The 24,601-nt window shown below is 31.3% G+C and overlaps 1 protein-coding gene across 1 annotated transcript in view; it reads right to left on the reverse strand.

Annotated features, from left to right (window-relative positions):
* Window positions 1-24,601, reverse strand: part of LOC145322850 (uncharacterized) — a 249,506-nt gene that overhangs the window by 203,452 nt on the left and 21,453 nt on the right. The window lies entirely within an intron of this gene.

Here is a 24,601-nt window from a genome sequence, read left to right on the forward strand (position 1 = left end):
ATTAATCACGAAAGAATACTATAGTCAACACAATCACAATTCATTATTGACGTATAGTTTATGTTATCGACAAGCCACGCACAAAAATATCTTGCAAATTTCCGCATGCCCGCTCAAAAAATGCCGACTTTACATTAATAGAAATCAAGATCTAGTAACGAGACAGTTGCTATCCTATTGTATAAAGTAGTAAGGTTTTTTTTGTATCTTTAGGGGAGCTCCTGTGATGGTAAAGGTATTTTTTATTTCTACATTAAAGTATCTTTCAGGCTATTTTCCTGGTTTTTCTATAAATTAGTTTTATCTCCATCAAAATCTAATCACAATAAAAAAGTCTAACATTAACAAGATGCATATTTTAAAGGTTAATAAACGTTTTCCAGTAGTAAAATGATTACTTCATATTAGTAATTAACCTACAGGTTCATTTTAATACGAAAAAAATACTGAATCCTATTTAGGCCAGTTGACCCCCCCTCCCCCCCACACAATCTTTTTTTCTATTCTTGTTCCTATTCGTTGCAGGAATCTCTGAGCATCCAGAGCCTTAAGCTTGCAAGGCTTTTCAGTATCCAATCACACTTACCTAAAAAGAAGCATGACTAATAAATAAAAAAGTATATCAACAACTAGCGACTACTCCCCTAGAGACCTCGAGAGGCACATGCGTTAGTGGATGGGGACTCACTTTGTCAAAAATAATTTCGGATTTTGGAAGTACCACCTAAAAAATAGATACAAACCTTCCCTGGAACTAGGAGAAGCTACATTGTAAATGTCGGTGCAGCGGTTAGCAAGATCTTTAAGTACAGAGAGACAAACATCCTGTTACTTTCATATAAGGATATAATCAATTTGACAATAATTTAAGAGGTCGGGGTGGCTAGGGTTTTGAATTACCGAACAAGGAAATTACTTAATAGTGCATAAAATCTGTTTACCACTAATCAAAATTTATACTAATTAATATCAAAGTCATTATTCATGAAAAATAACTAATGAAAAGAAGTAATTTTTAAAGCAAATCTTTTTTACATCCAAGGTATATCCATCCGTATACGGAATTATCATAAAATTCCAAGGTTATTAAATTTAGACATGTTAGAACCATCCTACCGATTTTAAATCTTGTTCAAAAGCGCATCAACTATATAAACCGGACAAAATGTCTGCACGTCGATATTCAACAATATTTAGCTTCTTTGACCAAAATCAAATAGTCAATTAACCTGATTTTTAAAATAGTGATTCCTAGTTCGATTTAGCATAAATAGTTTCTTAAATCATTAACAGCCTCGCTAAATGAAAATACCATTAATAATTTGTATTTTCATGTAATAAATTGAAAATAGAAATGAAATTAATTTAAAATTTGAGTCTTTCAACTAAATGAAATTAATACATAAATGTACAGAAAATTATATTCATCAAACCTTTTAGAATAATCCCTTTAATCTTTAATAGACTCTAATCAGCCCGCCCCCCCCCCCCGCCCCACACACACAATGGCTTTAAAAAAAACTCCCTTTAAAAAAAGTTTTGGAATCATTAGGTGGTAAATATCAGTAGAACTCGAAAAAGCACTATAATGTTACGTTTAACTGTAGCTTTTAACCTATGGGGCTCCCCCATGACTAACATAACTTCATTGAAACACCTAAACCAAAAACACATGCGAACTCCGACATATCACATACGTAACTTTTTAACACTTCGACCCCTCCCTCACCCCCATTCAAAAAATTTAATTCTTCTTCTAAGATTTAAAACAACGGACCATTACTTCTATAATAGCAGACAGACAGCCCAACATATCAACATACATACAGACTTTCCAAAAAAGACATATAGACACGAAAACTTATGAAATAGCTTCGCTACTGAAAATAATATGTTGATGAAGTGTGGGGGGGGGGGGGGAGGGAGGGATGAGTTCATCAATTGGTTCTAGGAGTGTTAAGCCAAGCTTTTAAATTTAATCATACATTTATACAATAAAAGAGGACTATTCATTAACAGATAGGGTGAGTAGTTTAGCACCTTATACCAATGAATTTCTGTGTACCCCAGAGAAAGAGGGGACAATGGGCTGTTTATTACACTAGTCCCCAAAGTTTAAAAATAGCGTTTTCGCATTTGTTGGCTTAACAACTTTTAGGACTTCATCGAATTCTGATTGGTTGAATAAATAAGTTGAGTGTTCAAACGTTTCAACTATTAATTGTAATGTACAGAGGAGTAATTTTGTGTATCATTATTGGAGAGATACTTTAGTTTTATGGGCCATTGTCTTATCCCTTTAGATCTCTATGTGTGTAGCCAGAAAGTACTTTGCTGACACAATAGATATATGATAGTAGATGGTCAATCAGACATGATTTACCATTACCTCGTAAGGGTGGGATTTTCCTTCGATTTCAATGATCATCAAGAGAATCCAGAGCAACATCCACGTGTAATGGGATGCGACACCCAAGGATATTAGGTTAAGTACCATCCATCAAACTAACAACCCTTTGCTTGCCTGAGAAGTCCTAACTTGTGCATGGTAGTGAGTTGCCCCTGTTTATGGGCTAAGGCATTCCCCTGACATTCACCTGACATAGCAGCAGTAAAAACCATTTTTGACTACTTTAGTTATGACGCGGTGTTGGCCCGAGATTCGAACCTATCACCTCCCCGCGAAGAGCAACGATCAGGGGTTAAAATATAATACAGACTATAACAAACTGGTATAAAATTTGGTTCCAAAATAGTTTCTGTTCAGATCAAACATCTCTTCCTGAGAAATACAATTTAGGACAAAGTTTTTCAATACAAAAAGTTCATTGTGAAAATAGTTAATTGCAAAAATGCATCATTGTTACACTCTAGATTTAATTTTATATCGATACATGACTCAAGTCTTTATTTCATTATCATAATAATTGTACATAGTCACTCATTTGAATTATTCAGGCCAACGAATAAGATAAAACTGTACCAGTACAGTAAGACCGTATGCCAACACAGTAGGAAAATATTTAACCAGAAAAGCAATCACTTAAAACAGTTTTTTCTTCTTTACATTTTATTAGTCAGTTAAATGGACATGGATATTAAAAGAGTTGCTTCAGTTTTAATTAAAATGCAGCTTTTCTATAACATTATTTTCTTCTTAAATTCATATTTTCCCACATTGACTCTAGAGGGACGTAGTGACACTTCGGGTACAAGTCCTCTCCACGTCTCATTTGAACATACTCTGCATTTTTAATTACAGTGTAACGTGCTCAATTGCATAGGGTATCAACACCCATCAGACAACCAACCTTTTGATTGCACGACATTTGTCAGAGAAGTCCTAACTGTGCATGGTAATGAGTTGCGCCTGTTTTGGGCTAAAGCATTCCCCATACTCTAACTATTTATAGCAGCAGTATTAACCATTTTCAACGTCTTTAGCAATGATGCGGTGTCGGACCGAGATTCGAACCAATCACCTTCCCGACGACGAACGGCCTACATGTTGCGCCACGGTTACGTTCATTCTCCCATAGAATTTATTTGAAAATACCATTGTACTTTTGCTTCGCTATTTATAAAAGGATGTGCAAAAAAATGCGTAGATTTTTAAAATTCAAATTGCGCGGCTTGTGTTGATAGTAGAAAAATGTTACGCATACCGTTAGAACCGCTAAGAAGTCTATTTTAAGAATATAAGAACGGTTCCTTTGCTACAAATAATCTAAGAGCTAGGTGGTAAAATGTCCCAAAATTTACTCGCAAGTCAAGTTTTAAGTCAGTTGGAACATTTTAACACGTAGCTCCCTAACTATACGTAGCAGAGGAATTTCTTAAAAATAGACTTCTACGGGTAACATTTTTCTACTATTAACCCTTACAGATCGGGCCCCAATTCCCACCTTAATAGATCGGGGGGGGGGGGGGGGCTCAAAGAGCCCCCCCCCCTCTATCTCGGCTCCTGGTACAGATAAAGACGTAAAATTTTTTTCTGGTGGTTCATGTGTATTTTAAGAGAAAATTACTTTTTCTAGTCATAGCAGTCAGACCGCTCTTTAGCCGATTTTTAGCGGCCAGCCGCTAAATTTTAAAACAGCTGTAGAGCGGCCAATTTTGCAGCTAGGATGACCAAATTTTAGGACGAACTTTTATTTTTTATAACAAAAAAATTACTTTTTCTGATCATCGCCGAAAAACGGCAAATAACGGAAACCGCCATTTTCGGCGGTTACGGCGGTAAAACGGCGGTTGGCGGCGCAAATCAATATTTTTATCTGTTTATTATTGCTCAAGGATTTACCAAAAAAAATTATAGGTCTCTAGCTGTAATAGAAGCAAAGAAGATAAAGTATAGAATAGAATCCAGGTAGAAGATTCTGCCTGGCTAGCCTGAAGTAAAATTGGAACTTTTGAAAGACCAAAACGGCTACAAGGCTGTTAGTAAATAACATGACTTCAGTAATTATTCAGAAAAAATATTCAAAATAAATTTCTTTTCCAATGATTTACTAAAAGCCATGTAGCCAAGAATCCAGCTTCCTCTTCCCTATTCACAATGGATTAAAAATGAATTTAATGTGCATATTAAGCCTTAAAAAATAATTATGTAAGAAAATTTACAACAAAATATTGGTCTCAGTATTATATTATAAAACTAGGTTGCGCTCTTATGTTTCTTATATTAGATGTTGATACAAATTAAACTTTTCTAGTTTTGTCCAACTAGTCATTGTGATTTGTACTTTATCATTATTGTCTTTACTGCGCAAGTCAAAGATTCCTTCAAATTTCCCAGAAATATTTAGGGTTTTCATTTCTATTCCTCCTTATTCTATGAATAGAAGCCACAATATTCATGATATATGTCTGTAGTAAAAGCCGGACAAAAATCGGTCATAAAGTCTGTCAGGGAGCGGTCAAACGGTCATAACACCACTTTTCTCAGATGGTCATTGATATCTAAGTATTCACCAAAATTTAGGTTTCTACCTTATACACAAAAGTCATAATGTAGAAATTAAGATTTATTTAGATTTTTTTCTAATTTTCTTTGCTACCCAACCGACTTTGACCGGACACCACGACCGACACAGACCAGATATCCTAATAAAATCAACTCTTGCCGACGTATAATTACTAAACTTAAAAAGTCATGAAGTTACAGCTCTCCATCTTACCTACAAAAAAAAATAGATTGAAAAAACTAGAGGGGGGGGGCTCTTTGAGCCCCCCCCCCCCATCCCCGATCTGTAAGGGTTAACAGAAGCTGCGCAATTTGAATTCTAAAAATCTACGCATTTTTTTTAACACCCTTTAACCATGTCCATAACCATTGATTTCAACATAAAAATGACTTATCATCTTTTATGTTTTTCTTTATAGTTTTCAATATGAGGAATTACTACTATATTTGGATAATCACAACGATGACAACATCCATAACAGCAAAGCTAACATTATATTAGGGTTGAACCTGATATCGGATATCCGGCTGATTTTAATGCCGAATATGCGGTAGTTTGCCGGATATTCGGCGTTGGCCAGTTATCCGGCCGGATACCGAATATCCGGCAATATAAATCAACCGGATATCCGGTATCCGGATAGTTTAAATATTCGGTATCCGGTCAAACCTGATATTCGGCCAAACCGGATATCCGGACCAACTTACATAATGTGTGTACTATTTACATTTTCAGATACAGCTTATAAATTTTTCCTTTTCGTTCTAGGAATCACCATATTTATTTTTTTTGTTAAACATGTTGACCTCCTGATAATAATATTACTATGCTTTCCAGATTATTCCTTATTGCACAAGGAATTCTTTTTTTTAAATTGAAATCGATATGACAATTCTAACATGCTTGATTAAAACTGAATGATACAGACGACGGACAGACCATAAAATGAAGAGTAGACACAGAGTTTGATTCAAACAATTGTTTCTATCAAAACATTTCAGATAAAGTAAGGGGTTATAAATTTCTGGCGAAAAGGAATAGGTATATATACTAAAGTAGTAGAATGTGTGTGTATGTGTACATGAAATTTATAGAACAGCTCATTTGAGTAATACTTAGGGAAGCTTCGTAATGATCTTATTCTGCTAAAAAATAAATTAAAGGCTGATATTAATGACTAGAGTTGGCTCAATATAATTATCTCCCTATTGGGTAGTTTTCTATATGCATATCTATTTCTCAATAAATCTATTTTCCTCACCCGGCATTACTATCTAAAAGAAAGTAAATATTTAATAATTTAAATGATTTTAAAAAGATTTTTTAAATTATATTTTTTTCTTTACATTACCATCACCAAAGGGTTAATAATGATGATTACAATTTTAGTTTAATATTTGAACACACAAAATGTCGCCACAATCGAATTCTTTTAAAACAGAGTTTTCTTAAATTTATTATATTATAAGTTAAAATATTCTTTTTTATTATTAGAAATTAAATACATCAATATAAGGTAAATAGCAACATGAAATTAAAAAAAAGGAATTTATTTTTAATAAAGTAAAATAATGGGTCTTATCGTTCTGGGCAATGAGAGTTTATTATGGATTATTGGAGCACTATGAGTTTTAAACAAATATTCCTTGGAAAATTTGAGCTCGTTTAGAGACATTTATTTCCTATATAGATCTAACATGGATCTTGAAGCAATTAAGCAGGCCGTTTTGTACATGTTAAAAATTGGAAGATTTCATTAAATAAAAGTTATCGCAAATAAACTTAGTAAATAAATTAGAGTAAAACACTAGAGGGAGAAAGTGTTAAATAACTGTATCTCCCCATCGCAACCACCTTGTGCAACTTTTCTATTTGATCATTGAAAATCAACCAATTGTGTCGCTTATATTAACACAGTCTAGTAGCAGAAAATAATTTAGAAGCAGACGAAAGAGGTCTTTGAGAAAGGAAAGGAGGTAGTTGTTTGTATATATATTTATACTATAGATCTGTTAATGATAACAAAGATAATATGTCAACTATAACTACTTTTATCTAATGCTATATAGTCGACATAATGAATATAATTATAATGTCAGTATGGCAATTATATGTCAATCATGACCACTTATATCTAATGTCAAATACTCAACATAAAAACATACTTAGCTATGTGAAAATTATAAATACTGAACATTTATTCCTGAGAAAATTGGATAGATAAAGTTTTACACACCTACCCATTTCTTCAATAGTTAGATGCGCTCATGGATTATTGTGTATTGGAATAGAATGTTTTCAATGGATCTCGGACAAAATAGCCTCGGACATAATAGCCTTGGACAAAATAGCCTCAGTTGAGGCTATTTATCTTCAGTAAAAGTCCTGAGGCTATTTTGTCCGTCATAATGAAGGAGAGAGCTGAAGAGCTGAGCTACAAAATAATTAGGATCTTAAACTGAAAATACATTGCTCTCCCAACACACTACTCTATTCAAGTATCGAACTGATCCACCTTTAGCGCTTTCAAGGAATAAAGATTTATGAACCCTCAAAATCAATTTACGACGTTCAGAATATTGCTTTTTATCCTTTATATTTTTAGTCCCGAATCTTCTCTCAAATTTTGTCTGTCTGTATGTTAGTAATATGGTTTTCTCGGCTGCTACTAGAGCTAAATGGCTAACTATTAATGGCTGCTATTGAAGTTAAAAGTTTAAAATCTCTTGAGGAGATTCCCTGGCGTTCCTTTAGCATCGAAACTTTTACTTAGTATGTTCGAACGTCCATATCTTACTCTGTAGTAAAGATGAATATCATATATTTTCTGGCTGCTATTAATGTTAGATGTCGAATATTTTTTATGGATTTTGTGCTCCTTGTTCCTTATATTTCTTATATAGCTTTATTCTGGTAAAATCAATTATGTACAAAATAGATATTTTCTTCACTATACAAAATTCACGTATAGAAGGGCCTAAGCAAAGGCTTCATTTGAATTTAAATGAAACATTATGAAACACGATACATGAAAATAAAGGGGGGGGGGGAAGGGTTTGTCAGTTGTTAAAATAAGAGATTTCAACAAATAATTAAGCACACCAGATCTCGTCCAATCATGAAAAAATATAGCCTACAGGACTCAAATTATATATAATACAAAGTAGCTTGATGTCTGTCTGTCCCTTAAGATCTCGGTAACCACTGAACCTATCGGGCTAGAGGCTAGGGGCGAACCGCTATTATCTAAAAAACTAGTAATGCAAACTGATTGCATAATGTAATGGAACACATTAGAATTATTTAGTTCAAAACAGAAAAGTAGAAATATCTTTTTAAAATCATTCATGATGTAATAAATAACCTTATAAATAATTGAATAACCTTCATCTAACATTCTCCTAACTTGGATACTCTTGTCAGGTATGGTATTATCTTATGCCCGCCACGACAATGTTATTATAAACCCCCCCCCCTTCCCAACCGTTAAGGTTTAATAAAACGTCACGTCCATTACATTCCTGAGACAACCTACGAACATATTTTCTTTATTAGATAAATATTGTTAAATATAGTGCTTGCGAGATTTATGGACCTTTTAATGGAATATAATTACTTTCTTTCAGAGTTCGGTAGCAGTCAAGGAATAAGACGTTCACTATAAATTGATGTACATTGTACATCCCAAATTATAATTAACAAAATAACCCCTTAGACAAAATGTTATAATCGAAGCATCTGAATGATAAAGTCTTAATGTGTAGGAATTTCCATACTAAGTCTGTCTAATTATCTACTTTGTTGGCTTTGATTTTATGAATGTTGTCATCCTTGTTAGTTGTTGGCTTTAGATTATAATTTCCACCATAAAAAAAAAGTTATTCTTTATGCGGTTGCGGCTTCCTAGCCTTGCTTCCTTCACTAGTTTAGCAAGCAAATTTATTTTTAATAGACTAGCATATATCTAAAATCTATTTTTTAAGGTTCTGTACGTCATCGTTATTTTTTGTAGCAAATTCATGGGACGATTAAATTCATTGTTTTTTGTATTCTTTTAATATTAATCAATATAAAATTAGTATTTTCAACTACAGGAAATGTTTTAAGTGTGGTCTAATCCTAACTTTCTTACGTATTATTGCCTTTTAATTTTTGGTATATTCTGTTCTTTTATTAAAATAATACAGAATGTCAATATTAGACTTATTTAAGCTGTATAGGATTCTAAAAGAAAAATAATAAAACATCAATACTAGCCAGTGCAGTGTTCATGAATAATTTTTACAAAATGTGATAATGTCGACATAAAACCATAGAATTATGTCAACTTTTACTTCCAGATTGAACAGAGTTAGCTATAGACTGTCAGTCATATGGCTATTATAAAAAATCAACAAGTGTATAATATCCAATCATATTACTTTTTTCTTTTCATTATCAAACATACAGACGAATATATATGGTCTAGTAGTCATAATAAAGTATTCAGGGATTGGACAATGGAGGATAAACTTTTATATTGGTAAATGTAAAACCAATATAACTAACATAAATTTAGAAAATATTAGAAAGCTTGATAATTCTAGTTTCTAAAGGTATAAGTACTTTTCCTGTGAAATTAATGTTTTTGGAACTAATGTAAACAAAGTAGAAAATTTCAAATAACTTTTACCCACAGTTTTATAAACACATTCTCTCTTCTGATGACTTAAAAATATTTGAGACGTGGTTTTGAAAACTGTCAGTGATCAAACTTTTCACCAAATCATATTAATTAGTAATTTTGTTTAAAATAATTAAATTAATAGGGGGGTTTTAGGCCATTATCATATCCCTGTTAGAACAATGGAATATAAATAAGTAGTGTAAAATCAGTCTTAGAGCAAATCTGTTCAAAAGAAATACTATTTAACATTCTATAATATAGACGTACAAACATTCTACAGTCATGGAGTAAGGACGCTACTTTTCACTTTTAATTTATTGATAAAAGTGAAAACTGTTTCTAACCTAATTTTAAATGATGAAAAGATCTTAAGTTGTCTAAGCTTTAGAAAAAGTTAAACAAAGTTACCAATTTTTTCTAAAAACTTTAAAACTATCTTTTATCAGCAAGGCCCTTCTATAAATAAGGTGTGTTTGTCAAAATATCTTTTCAACTTGCATTATTTGAAATAGTGAATCATTTAATACCTATATTTGCGACAACTTTTACTATACAAAAACTCCCAATTTTAAACAACAACAAAATCCCCACCCCTCTCAGAGAGCATCGTATCCACAACATATGGATCAAGTAACCTACATTCTATAAATGAGCTATGAAGGCAACTAATTATTACTGGTATAAAAAATATACAAATCTTTTTAATTAGATATTTAAATTTAGGCTTCTTGGATTTATAGCCAAATTAAATGGAATATTGTGTTTATTTTTAAAATTTTTCTCAAAGTATGGCTTCAAACCAATTAAAATCCCCTGGATAAGAACTGGTTCTCAGCCATATTAGAAAATCATGTATAGTATTGTATTACAGACAATTTTTTATGAACATTAAAATAAAAACTATAAAATTAATACCAGTTTTGTTAGCCCTGGCATTCGACCCATTGTGGCTAACAATATTGGTTTTAATTTCAATATCCTATGAAAGCTGTCTATAATACGATGTAATTCTCAATACCAGAATCGTTGTCACTTTCATTTTTTACAATATTGTAATAAAATAGGCTTCTTTTAATGGTGTTCTCTTCCTTGTTCTACTAAAAACTTTAAAACAATTTTTGCAAAGATTTAAATTGAGATGATTAAGCAATATCTTATCCAGCTGAACAAGCAACCCACCACACTTCCCAGCCTAAATTAAAAAATACCACTGAAAGAAATGTTCTCTTATGCATTGGCTTGAAAACTTTGGGTACCTTTATCAAATCTGTACTGGGTGGTACAAACATGTTATCCAATGATTTTAAAGAAATTGCAAACTTGTTTATCAAGCCATGTGGTCAAAAGATAGATATAAAAAGACAATATCTTAGAAGGAAATTAAAATATCATTAACTTTCATTTTGTAAAAGCAAACCAGGGGTTGGGTTGTATGGTTCTGAGAAGCTTCAAGGGAAATTCCTGATGATTATACTTGAAAGCCGGGATTTATAAATATTTAATTACTTGAGAGTAAGGGTTAATATCCATATCCCATAAGGGATAGTTCATCTAGGAAAATATAATATGATATAATACTTTTTGTCTCAATAATCATTATTGAAGAGAACACATTAAAAGATTTAAAAGATAGATTTTTTTTATTTACACCCGCTCATCGTTTTTATAGTAGTATATTTTATGAACTTTATATATTTTACAGCAAAGCTACTCGAAAAGTATGTCTGGCTGTAATGCTATTGGGAAAATTGCTTACTTAGCCTCTTTTTAAGATAGACATCTGTTTTTTTTGTGTAGATTCCCCTTACTGTATCCAGAATTTATTCTGTCCCGTTGGTCTGTCGATTGATTGATATGTATGAGCTACACTCACTTTGGATGTTACTTATTCTTTTGTTGTATTATCAAATTCAATTTCAATTTAAATATTTTTTTACAGCTGATTATAGGCTAAACAGAAGTTGTTATTCGTGCATAGTATGGTATATTGAACTGGGATAGTTGAGTTGTATTTATCATATTGTGATCCATTTGTATTATAGTCTGCTGAACTGGGCTGTGTGAGCTTCACTCAATCATAATGTGATTTATAGATATAATAGTCTGCTGAACCGGGCTAGGTGTGAGTTATATTCAATTGGCAGTTGAACCGTATTATTGAAAAACAATCAATGGTTCAACAACACACACCCACCCACCCCTCCACACACACACACACTGCGCAATTTTCACCTCTTATATCAACAAGGATATTAAAATTAAAGGTCGGAAAAAAACAGGAATTTAGGGCCAATGCTCTCGCAATAGATGCCCTTAAATGTTAGGACCATTAACAGATCTATAGTATAATAGATGTATATACAGAAAACTACCTCCCTTCCTATTTCAAAGACCTCTTTCGTCTGCTTCTAAATCATTTTCTGCTATTTGACCGTGTTAATATAAGCAACACCATTGGTTGATTTCAATGACCCAATAGAAAGGTTGCACAAGGTGGTTGCTATCGGGAGATACAGTTACTTAACCATTTCTCCCTCTAATGTTTTATTCTAATGGACCATTTAAAAATATTGACTTGATTGATTAATTCTAATTATCAGAGTGTAATCTTTGCTACCAATAATTCTAATCTACAGAAGAGATAATTATGTTTATCAAAATAAGTGATTAACATACATTTATCGTTTCTTGTCTTTTTCATTAGGTTATAATTCAATTTAAATACCAACCAAGAAAAACAATTCAAAGTTGTATACAAATTTTAAATATAATAAAGTCTACTAATGACCTTAATTTGAAAAATGGAAGGAGCAGGCATATAACCTGGAAGACTGTTTAAATAACATGGTTACAAATCCTGTTGTTTTGGCACGCATAAGAAAAGGTATGCTTGATATTATACTGCAAACAATTTTACAAAATAAATGATTTCTAGCTTTGTACTCTTGAATTTTTTTTATTTAAAAAAATCAAATCATGAATATCCAAATGGTAAAATAATAGCTATTTAACACATCGTATTATATTCAGTTTTCTGCGGATATTAAATGAAAATTTATAGGATTAAAACCAGTTTTGCTAGATTTGAGGTAACAAAATTAATATTAATATTATAATTTTTAATTAAATATTTGTAGAAAAGTGTCTGCAATACAATGCAATGCATAATTTTTCAGTATAGCTATGAACCGGTTTTAATATTAATCGGTTTCGAAGCCATACTAAATGGATCCATGCCTTTTATACTTTTAACTAAGTTTTAAAAGCACGTTTATCTATTTGTTGGTTAAAAATGTTTTATCAAATCAAATCTAGCCCTGTCCAAATCTTTCAACCAACTTAATTTTGATGTACTTACATGTCTTATCCTCTTTTCAGGGAAGCTTTGAGTTTGTCAATTTAAATTAAATTTCTGATTTTTCCTTATCCCAAATGAGAAAGTCTTTCATTTTTGTGTTTGGTGCGGCAAATTGTTTGACTTCACTTCTGATAAAATTGTGAAAGAATAAACATATTTCAAGACCAAAGTAAAGCCTTTAGTGAGTCACAGAGTGCGGAGCGAATCTACTAGTGAGTTGGGAGTTTCACCAAAAAACACTTCAGGTATAAATGGGTTCCTTTTGTGTGAAATTGTGTAGTGTATAGGATAAATGATAGGTTTTTCTACGGCACTTAGCCAGCTAAACAAAGGACTTAATAATGGTTCCATGAAATTATGTTTCTATTTTATCATACACTTTTACATGATTGTTAAACCAAGTAATATTCCTTTTAAGCTTCTTTAAGCATAAACCCAAAGATTTAAGAATTGAGCTTCATTGCCTATTTAAATACACCAAAGTCCTGACCTGAAAACATTAATAGTTTAATACTTAAGAAATTATCATGTATGTTTATAACATAACTAATTGAATTTGTATTTTCAGGATAGTATTAATAGACTAAAGTCAATAAATCTATGTCCCCACCTGTTGTCTCCAGCTTAAGATCTCTAAAACTTCTTTTGTTTTTTGGAAATCATACTTGACCTAAACTGCTATATGGACAAGACAGTACATCTAATTACATATATGTCTTAAATAGTCTTTATTTTGCTGTCATTTAACCCTTAACGGTCGGGGGGGGGGGGGGGCATTAAACGTCCCCCCTTCCCTACGATTTTTTCTATCTCATTTTCTGTGTGTGAAAGATAAAGAGCCAAAACTGCGTGACTTTTTAAGTATGGGTATTACACATAACTAAGAATTGAAATTTTTTTAGAAAATCTCTATCCTGGCGGGCAGAGGATGCCAGAAAACCGGGCAGGGTCATCCAGGTAAAGAGCAAATTTTTATGTGGCTTAAACAAAGCATTTTATCTTACCAAAATACTAAAATATTCTCTAGTAGTACTTCCTCATATCAAATACAGGTGTTCAAGTCAATTTCAGGTTCCAGGTATGATCCTGCAGGTCCTGATCCTCCAGGTCTCCAGAAATCTTTAAAAGGCTCCTGTGGCCGCAATTTTTGACTTAGAGACTTCAAATTTTAAAAATTCAAACTTAAGTTTTTCTTACATGTCTACATAATGCATTAAAATTTCATAAAGATCCGCCGACTGCAGCCACTGCCAATTACAGCTGCGGCCGCTGAAATTTAAATTTTGATATTTCTCATATAAAATTTACATAAAGATAAATATTTTCTTCTTTTAGCTTCAAAAATAAGAAAATTACAGCAGTTTGAGATTTTTAAGTAAAAAAGGACCTAAAAACAAAGGTTGTTAAATAAAAGGGTGAAGGAAGCGAAAATTTACTTTGACTTTCTTAAGGTCTGAAATTCATTATCAAACAGGGGACTTGCACAAATTTTTTTAGCCCTCTAGCTCTAGAGATAATAGGGGGGGGGGGCGTTGAAAGCCCCCACCCCCGACCGATTAAGGTGCGGCAAGGGGCCCGACTGTTAAGGGATAAAGCAATGAAAATGTATTTGATGATATTTCTTTAAAAATTAACATACCTGAAAGAAAATATACATAATTAATAAACATAAAGAGATATTTAATAACTCCACTACGGTTAGATAAAACACACTTGTTTACCTATCATAGGTTAATATATACTCATAAACAGATCTATAGTATAGATGTATATACAGACAACTACCTCCCTTCTTTTTTCAAAGACCTCTTTCGTCTGCTTCTAAATTATTTTCTGCTACTTGGCTGTGTTAATATAAGCGACACCATGGGTTGATTTTCAATGACCAAGTTGAAAGGTTGCATAAGGCGGTTGCGAAGGGGATATACAGTTATTTAACCATTTCCCTCTAGTTTTTTACTCTAATTGCTCATATATAATAGTAATGATTAATATCTCCACTGCTATTAGATGTTATCATCCTTGTTTACCTATTAAAGGTTGATATAGTGTAGATATAATCCCATAGAATTGGTATCCTAAGCTTAGTGTGTTTCTGCTCAGGAATATAGGAGTAGGACAATTGAATATAATTTAGATTCGTTTTCAGATTAGTATTTATTTACACAAGTTTTTATTTCTTTTAGCTATGCCTAGCAAAAATATATCTTCCTATAACCAATACCTATATCTCTGTATAAGTAGAACTATTAATCATGATATAATATTATCTTCCTATCACCTATACCTATATCCCTGTATAAGTAGAACTATTAATCATGATATAATATTATCTTCCTATCACCTATACCTATATCCTTATATATAAGTAGAACTATTAATTATGATATAATATTATCTTCCTATCAACTATACCTATATCCCTGGATAAGTAGAACTAATAATCATGATATAATATTATCTTGCTATCACCTATATCTATATCCCTGTATAAATAGTACTATTAATTATGATATAATATTATCTTCCTATCACCTATACCTATATCCCTGTACAAATAGAACTATTAATCATGATATAATATTATCTTCCTATGGCCTATACCTATATCCCTGTATAAGTAGAACTATTAATCATGATATAATATTATCTTCCTATGGCCTATACCTATATCCCTGTATAAGTAGAACTATTAATCATGATATAATATTATCTTCCTATCACCTATACCTATATCCCTGTATAAGTAGAACTATTAATCATGATATAATATTATATTCCTATCACCTATACCTATATCCCTGTATAAGTAGAACTATTAATCATGATATAATATTATCTTCCTATCACCTATACCTATATCCCTGTATAAGTAGAAATATTAATTAGGATTTAATATTATCTTCCTATCACCTATACCTATATCCCTGTATAAGTAGAACTATTAATCATGATATAATATTATCTTCCTATCACCTATACCTATATCCCTGTATAAGTAGAACTATTAATCATGATATAATATTATATTCCTATCACCTATACCTATATCCCTGTATAAGTAGAACTATTAATCATGATATAATATTATCTTCCTATCACCTATACCTATATCCCTGTATAAGTAGAAATATTAATTAGGATTTAATATTATCTTCCTATCACCTATACCTAAATCCCTGTATTAGTAGAACTATTAATCATGATATAATATTATCTTCCTATAACCTATACCTAAATCCCTGTATTAGTAGAACTATTAATCATGATATAATAATATCTTCCTATAATCTATACCTATATCCCTGTATAAGTAGAACTATTAAGCATGATATAATATTATCTTCCTATCACCTATACCTAAATCCCTGTATAAGTAGAACTATTAATCATGATATAATATTATCTTCCTATCACCTATACCTATATCCCTGTATAAGTAGAACTATTAATCATCATATGATAAATCTTCCTATAACCTATACCTATATCTCTGTATAAGTAGAACTATTAATCATCATATGATAAATCTTCCTATCACCTATACCTATATCTCTGTATAAATAGAACTATTAATCATGATATAATATTATCTTTCTATTACCTATAACTACATCCCTGTATAAGTATAACTATCAATCATGATATAATATTATCTTCCTATCACCTATAACTACATCCCTGTATAAGTAGAACTATTAATCATCATATGATAAATCTTCCTATAACCTATACCTATATCCCTGTATAAATAGAACTATTAATCATGATATAATATTATCTTTCTATTACCTATAACTACATCCCTGTATAAGTATAACTATCAATCATGATATAATATTATCTTCCTATCACCTATAACTACATCCCTGTATAAGTAGAACTATTAATCATGAAATGATATTATCTTCCTATCACCTATAACTACATCCCTGTATAAATAGAACTATTAATCATGATATAATATTATCTTCCTATAACCTATACCTATATCCCTGTATAAGTAGAACTATTAATTATGATAAAATATTATCTTCCTATCACCTATACCTAGATCCCTGTATAAGTAGAACTATTAATCATGATATAATATTATCTTCCTATGGCCTATACCTATATCCCTGTATAAGTAGAACTATTAATCATGATATAAAATTATCTTCCTATCACCTATAACTACATCCCTGTATAAGTATAACTATCAATCATGATATAATATTATCTTCCTATCACCTATAACTACATCCCTGTATAAGTAGAACTATTAATCATGAAATGATATTATCTTCCTATCACCTATAACTACATCCCTGTATAAATAGAACTATTAATCATGATATAATATTATCTTCCTATAACCTATACCTATATCCCTGTATAAGTAGAACTATTAATTATGATAAAATATTATCTTCCTATCACCTATACCTAGATCCCTGTATAAGTAGAACTATTAATCATGATATAATATTATCTTCCTATGGCCTATACCTATATCCCTGTATAAGTAGAACTATTAATCATGATATAAAATTATCTTCCTATCACCTATAACTACATCCCTGTATAAGTATAACTATCAATCATGATATAATATTATCTTCCTATCACCTATAACTACATCCCTGTATAAGTAGAACTATTAATCATGAAATGATATTATCTTCCTATCACCTATAACTACATCCCTGTATAAGTATAACTATTAATCATGATATAATATTATCTTCCTATCACCTATACCTACATCCCTGTATAAATAGAACTATTAATCATGATATAATATTATCTTCCTATAACCTATACCTATATCCCTGTATAAGTAGAACTATTAATTATGATAAAATATTATCTTCCTATCACCTATACCTAGATCCCTGTATAAGTAGAACTATTAATCATGATATAATATTTTCTTCCTATTAACTATACCTATATCCCTGTATAATTAGAACTGGATCTACTGCAGTTCACGGTAAAATATTGCTGGTAACGAATATTGCAAAAAATCTATGAATTTTAAAGGCTTCTAGCTGCCAAACGGCTGAACGTACAGATCATGCCTACACACTGTTTTAAGTGGCATAAGAAGGCCTACAAATAATCTGGAATAGTCATGAATCAATAATGCATAATTATCTTGTAGTGCAGAGAAATGCGCGAAAAAGGCCTATTTTACGCGTTTTATCTTCAGTGAAGCTTTCCCTGTGCATCATCTTGGCTATTCCAGATTATTTGTAGGCCTTTTTATACCGCTTAAAATTGTGTGCGGGTATGATCGGTACGTTCAGTAGATCCGTAGAACTATTAACCATGATATAATATTATCTTCCTATAACCTATACATATATCCCTGTATAAGTAGAACTATTAATCATGATATAATATGCCTAGCACAAGTTTATTACTGTTGCATTCTGTATTATTAACAGTGAAGCTTATCTATATCAAGGCTATGCAAGTCCGTATGTCTGTATATGAGATAGTCGATATCTTAACCTGTTTTAATAGATGCAATACAGCCAACATAAACAATTTTAATTGTAGGTCAGCTTTCTAAAAACAGCGTAGCATCTATATATGCACATTTGAATACTATGGAAGTAGGTTTAATTTATGTCTGAAAACAGTGATTTTGTCCACATCCTTATACTAAAGTAACAGGATGTTTGTGTGTCTGTGTGTTTGTTTGTACCAAAGGATCTAGATTACCGCTGAACCGATCGGGTTCTCCTTAACAGGGTAGCTTCTCATAGGTGCCGGGAAGGTTTATAACTATTTTCTTTGGGGATGGGACACTCCTTAACACCCCCCCCCCAAAAAAATGAAAAATACCCCCCAGTAAATTTTTTTTTCGCCCCCCCAAAATTATATATTTTTTACTTTTTCTTTTAAAATCTAAAATAAGAAATTGGGTTATCAAATTCGACTCTCCCCTCCTCAAATGCCCCTAGAGGCCTCTAGGAGACGTAGCCGCTAGTTAATATATACAGTATTTAAAATTTTGGTTTTAGAGCTTTACATTCTTTGATGTTGTCATCCTTGTTATTGTATTGTTAATTGATTTTATGTATTATATCATTCGTTTTGTCTACAAAACATATTAACATTATACTTTTTTATATCTTTTTTGCTTTTAGTTAAAAAATTTATTTAATGCTGTTTTATTTTACTTCTTTTCCTTTTTTCTGATTGGAATAAATTTCTATTCCTCTAAAGAAATATTAAATGAAATGTAAAAAGATATGAAGCTCATAAAACAGGGACTTGGGGACATGACAATTGACGTTTAATTGATTTCACCCCCAATTATAACAGACAAAATGAATCCCATGCAAGATTAAATTATTAGGTTAAAGAATTTTGAATTGTTCTCTCCCATCCCTTTCAATAATATTTAGCTGCCAAGACAAAAACTAGTCTTAATATTTTGGGGGGAAGATTCATTTATTGTCCATTGTCCTATCCCTAACCTTGAATAGAAGAGAATTATTTTAATATAATTTACAAGAATCAGAGCAGAAAAGAAAATGAGAGTGATGGATGAATTACGGATGCTGAGATTTATTTCCATTGTTTGTACAGCATTGTAATGTTCAGAAAATAACAATTATTGATGAATTTGAGATGGTCAGATTTATTTTCATTATTTGTACAGCATTTCTATGTTCATAATTCAAGAATTCTATAAAGCTCAAAGTGTCATGTGTGACGTCATAAAAATACGTCTATAAAGGAGGAATAAGAGGAGAAGTGGGAAAGGACTACCCTATAAAAGAGATGTATTTTTATGACGTCACACATGACACTTTGAGTTTTCTCAAGAATTTAAAAATACCAGTTACCAGCTTATATTAAAGTCATTATATTGTTATGTTTCATCTACATGTAACGCTATTTTAGTAGTTAAGCTAATTATCGATATCAAACTTGAAAATATGCTTTCAATATATAGAAAAGTAAGAGATACATAGTATAAAAACTATAAATTCAACCGCATATTTAATAAGATCAGAGTGTCAGAAGTCCACTGCAGATGGGCGAAGTGGTGTACAAATTTTGTAAATAAACCTTACTGTAGAAAAGGGATTACAACCTGCGCAATGGAAAAGCTTCCCAAAAGCAATTATTACTTTTAAATTCTTGGGGAAATGAAAAATTTTGAGGGAGGTACATTTTTTCTATCAGGAATAAAGGTATATACAAAGTATATTTGCTTTGTTCACCTTCAAGTTTAACTTAAGAAGAATATCATGAAAAGTTTAGATTGTTGTTGGTTTATGGGTCAATACATTTCTCCTTATTTTACTATTATTGGAACTTTCTAAAAAATTGCTAATGGCAGATGTCCCACTTAAAAAAAATCTGTTAAGAATAAAACTAAACAAAAAGAAGAAGGTGTAATTCAGAGTTTTAAGGCTTAAACTAGAACCATTTGCCTCCATAAATTTAGGGAGCAGTAACCTCCCCCCCTCCCCAACTGAACTAGAATTTTGAACAAAGAAATTCAAATCTATCAATCCCTGGATCCCTGGTGGTTTGAGGGTTGCTGGAAAGGGAGAGTGAAGTATGAGTGCACTTTTTCTTACTAGGACTTATGATTTCCTATACCCAGTGCACTACAAATCTTTCCACACTAGAGTAGGCTTGTACCTCATATTTTTTGTATTGTTGGGTTAAAGGGAATATGCCAGAAACATATAAACCTTTGATAAGGGAATGAGGCATGATACAGTAAAAGAATAGCGTAACTCGGTATACACTGTACAACAAATCTTTCCAGAGTAGGCTTGTATCAAATATTTTTAGTACCTTTTGATTTAAAGGGAATATGCCAGAAAAATACAAAATTTTGATAAAGGGAATGAGGCATATTAGAGTAACAGAATATATTATCTAGGTTTAGTCTGTGAACTACAAAACTTTTCACTCTAGAGTAGGCTTTTACCTCATATGTATAGTGTTAAGGTAATAAAGCATAATGGAATATGTATGAGGCAAAAAACAGTAATAGTTTTATTCCATGATTCTTATGATTTACTACACACTTTTACATCAGTTATTTTCAACACCTTATTTATAATGCTTTTGATATTGAAGGACATTGATAAAAACTTAAAGGAAATGCCTTGGCATAAAAACAGAAATGGTTAATTTTCATCTCAGACTGTAAGAAACACTAGATATAACACAATATACCTAGCATTGATTGAAGAAAAGTGGTCAAAACTGAAAAAATGAATTTATTTTATTTTTGACCAACTAGAAAAAGAATATCTGTCACACTGAAAGTATTTTGATCTGCAAGTGAGATGCATATATTGGAAAATTTATTATTCAATATCAAACCATCACACACCCTAGGATCTCCTTACACATACTAGAAAAAAAACATTATCAAAGTCAAACGGACCCTGCAAGACAGGAGACTTATGTAGATAAAACAATCTTCCTTCAGAGCTTTTCCTGTATTTTTGATAAGGCTGCCAAAGAGAGAATTTTACAGTATTTTGAAAAAGGTGAAACTTATTTGTCCTACCGTAAACAATTATATGTTTTATGTTGTAAACAAACATTTTAATATATCAAATGTAAAAATTCAATTGAATTGTAAAAACTTTAAAGCTTTTTTTTGTTGGGAGGGGGGGAGGGATTATAATTCAAAATAATTGTAAAATTTCATCCCTACTCTCCTTGAACGTTCTTGATAGCTTTATTTTGTAGAATTTGTAATGGTTATGCATCTAAAATTCCCATTACTATCTTTAACACTAAGAAAAAATGTAATTTATCTAAAATATTAAAGTGGAAACCCAAAGTAAAATAATTGATGTGTAAAATGACAAATCTCATGTTTATCCCCCCAGTGCAGTGGTGGTGTGTCAGAATTGATAAAGGTTCTAAGTTCCAACATAAAAATGATAAGAGGATGAGACTACCTCCGCAGGAGTCAGGGGTTAGGTAAATAACGTTTAAATGTATAATTGTCTTATTTGTTAGATCAAAAACTTTAGGTACTTTTATTGAATTTTGGTTGGTTGGCTTCAAATTTGAAGTGTCTTGACTTTTCAACCAATATTTACAACCAACAGAAGGGGTAATTTTGTATATCATAATTGGGGGTATCTAAATATAGGATTTAATCCAAATATCACTAATCCTTTACCCCTGAATTCCCCTTACCCCATTACCCTTTACAGGATTTAATCCAAATTTTACTGCCTACAAGGTCATTCAGATTATCGTCTGTATAGTAACCCTTTAAAGACGAGCAGAAAAGTTTTCATATAAAAAAGCTTAAGCTTTAAAAGGGAGGCTTTTTTATTATTAGGGTCGGTCCGTCCGTAGCAACTCTACAATCGTTACCAGAAATTTAAAACATGTTGATCGTTAACTTTAACAAATATAATCCTATACATCTGATTTTTGGAATACTGATTCCTTTTTCAACAAGGTACAATATTAATAGTGAAGCATCATTATAATCAAGTTCTAAAAATGTAAGTATGTCAACAACCAGTATCCTGTAATTAAACTGTTTTTAACCTATTTTTGAATGGGGGGTCAAAAATATACTAGGACACCTAAAGAATCAGACTGCAGAGCCCAAATTTGAATTAAGTCCTCAATAAACTTTTTTTGGGGGATTTAAAATTAATTTTTAGTGTTGCTGTAATCATATTGACCGGAGCAAAAGCTCTTTTTTTACTTCGGGTAATATTGTGGCTTACAGAACATTTTTATATAATTCACTTTATATTGATACAATAAAAAAAACATTACTCTGTTCATTGGAAATATTTTTTTTTTTCCAAAACAATTAATTTCATTGAAAAATCTAACATTTACAATAAAACAAATAATTCTGAAATCTAACCAATAAAAAGTCTTGTTTTATTTCAATTCCTAACAATTCAAAAAAAGAGTGTTTTCACAAAGGGACTTATTTCCAATGTAGTTAAATAATTTTTATTTAATTAAAATGAAAAGAATGAAAACCATACACATAAAAGATACATTCTTTTTAAAATTATTTTAAAAAATAAGTTTGAATAATCTTATTTTATAACGCATTTGTATATGTGACAAAAATAAATTTGTTGTATTGCATAAACATTTGTTGTCATTTAACCCTTTACAGCCATTTTTTATGTTTTTAAAATAAGTGAGAGAACACAAACATGTTAATGTTAATTCGTTGATATATTATACAGAATTAACTTTTTAGTTAATTTTTATAGAAAAATCATAAGGCCCAATTTTACTCTATACCAGAATACAATATTTATGAAGCAAAACACTATAAAAGCTACGAATTTTACCCAAATAAAAAAAACCTTTTGCTTCGGTCAAAATGATCACGGCAACAGTAAAAATTAATATTTAAATCCCTCCAAAAAAGTTTATTGGGGATTTTATTCAAATTTAGGCTCTGCAGTCTGATTCTACTGGTGTTATAGTATATTTTTTATATACGTTTTAAAAATAGGTTAAAAACAGTTTAAGCAATAAATTTACTTACAATTTTGTTTGAAAACTCACGTTTCACACAATAAACTATACATGTTCAACCTATTCATGTTTATTCCCCGACTCCAACCCCCTCCCTCCTCCCCTGGATTTCGGATGTAAAGGGTTAAGTTATCTAACTATGACACACAAACCAAGAATTCATGTTCAACAAACCAATTTCCGATAAAAGCGCTTTGTGCCAGGGAATAGGAAGGATAGGACAATGGAAGTTGGATAAATTATTATGAGTAAATTTTTCTGTAGCTTGTAATATGGTAAGGACTCGAGAAAGGGTTGTAGATTATTATGCATGCCCTCTACCATCCTGAAAATTGGCGTATTCCCTCATCGTGCAGAGCATGTTTAGGCCCCGCAGGGTTAGGATCCCCTGTAAGGATAAATAATAGTAAAAAAAAACTACTGCATGCACTCTGTGGGGAAGTACCAAATCATTTTACTTTATTTGAAAAGCCTTTTCTATCCCATCACGTTTATTTAAAGAGATGCATACGTCAAATTATAATAGTTATACACTCGCATCGAATTATAAACAGATTTCCGCGGATATAAAATTTACAATTATAAGATTAAAACCAGTTTTATTAGTCCCGAGGTGCCGAAGGCACAGGCTAAAATAACTGGTTTATATTCGTAGAAAACTGGATATAATACAATGCTAGACATAGTCGCATTGCTGAGAACCGGTTCTTATCGACCGGATTCGAATGAATACGAGAAAATTAAATAAATATTTTTGAGATTTGATGCAGTAAATGATATTTTGATACTAAAACTACAATTTAGTGTAAATATTATTGAAATTTAATTTAGAAAATTAATTATTAATGTTATTTCTAACAACGATAGGTCAATGGCAGATAAATTCATGTAACGTATTTGGCGTTTTCCTCAAAGATTCTATTGAGCATTGCCGCCTCCCCTTTTAATTAAATAAGGTTGGGTAGTTTTTTATTCGTTAGTTTATTGGTTTAGGACAGTTTAGGTTATATTATTTACTGGGTAAACCCTGATATCGCATAGGAAAAATCTACTGTTCCTTTTGTAAAATTTATTTTATAAGAGGGGGGTGGGTGTTTA

Source organism: Acartia tonsa, chromosome 6 (assembly GCF_053477335.1).
Source record: "Acartia tonsa isolate MP-2025a chromosome 6, ASM5347733v1, whole genome shotgun sequence".
NCBI lineage: Eukaryota > Metazoa > Arthropoda > Copepoda > Calanoida > Acartiidae > Acartia > Acartia tonsa.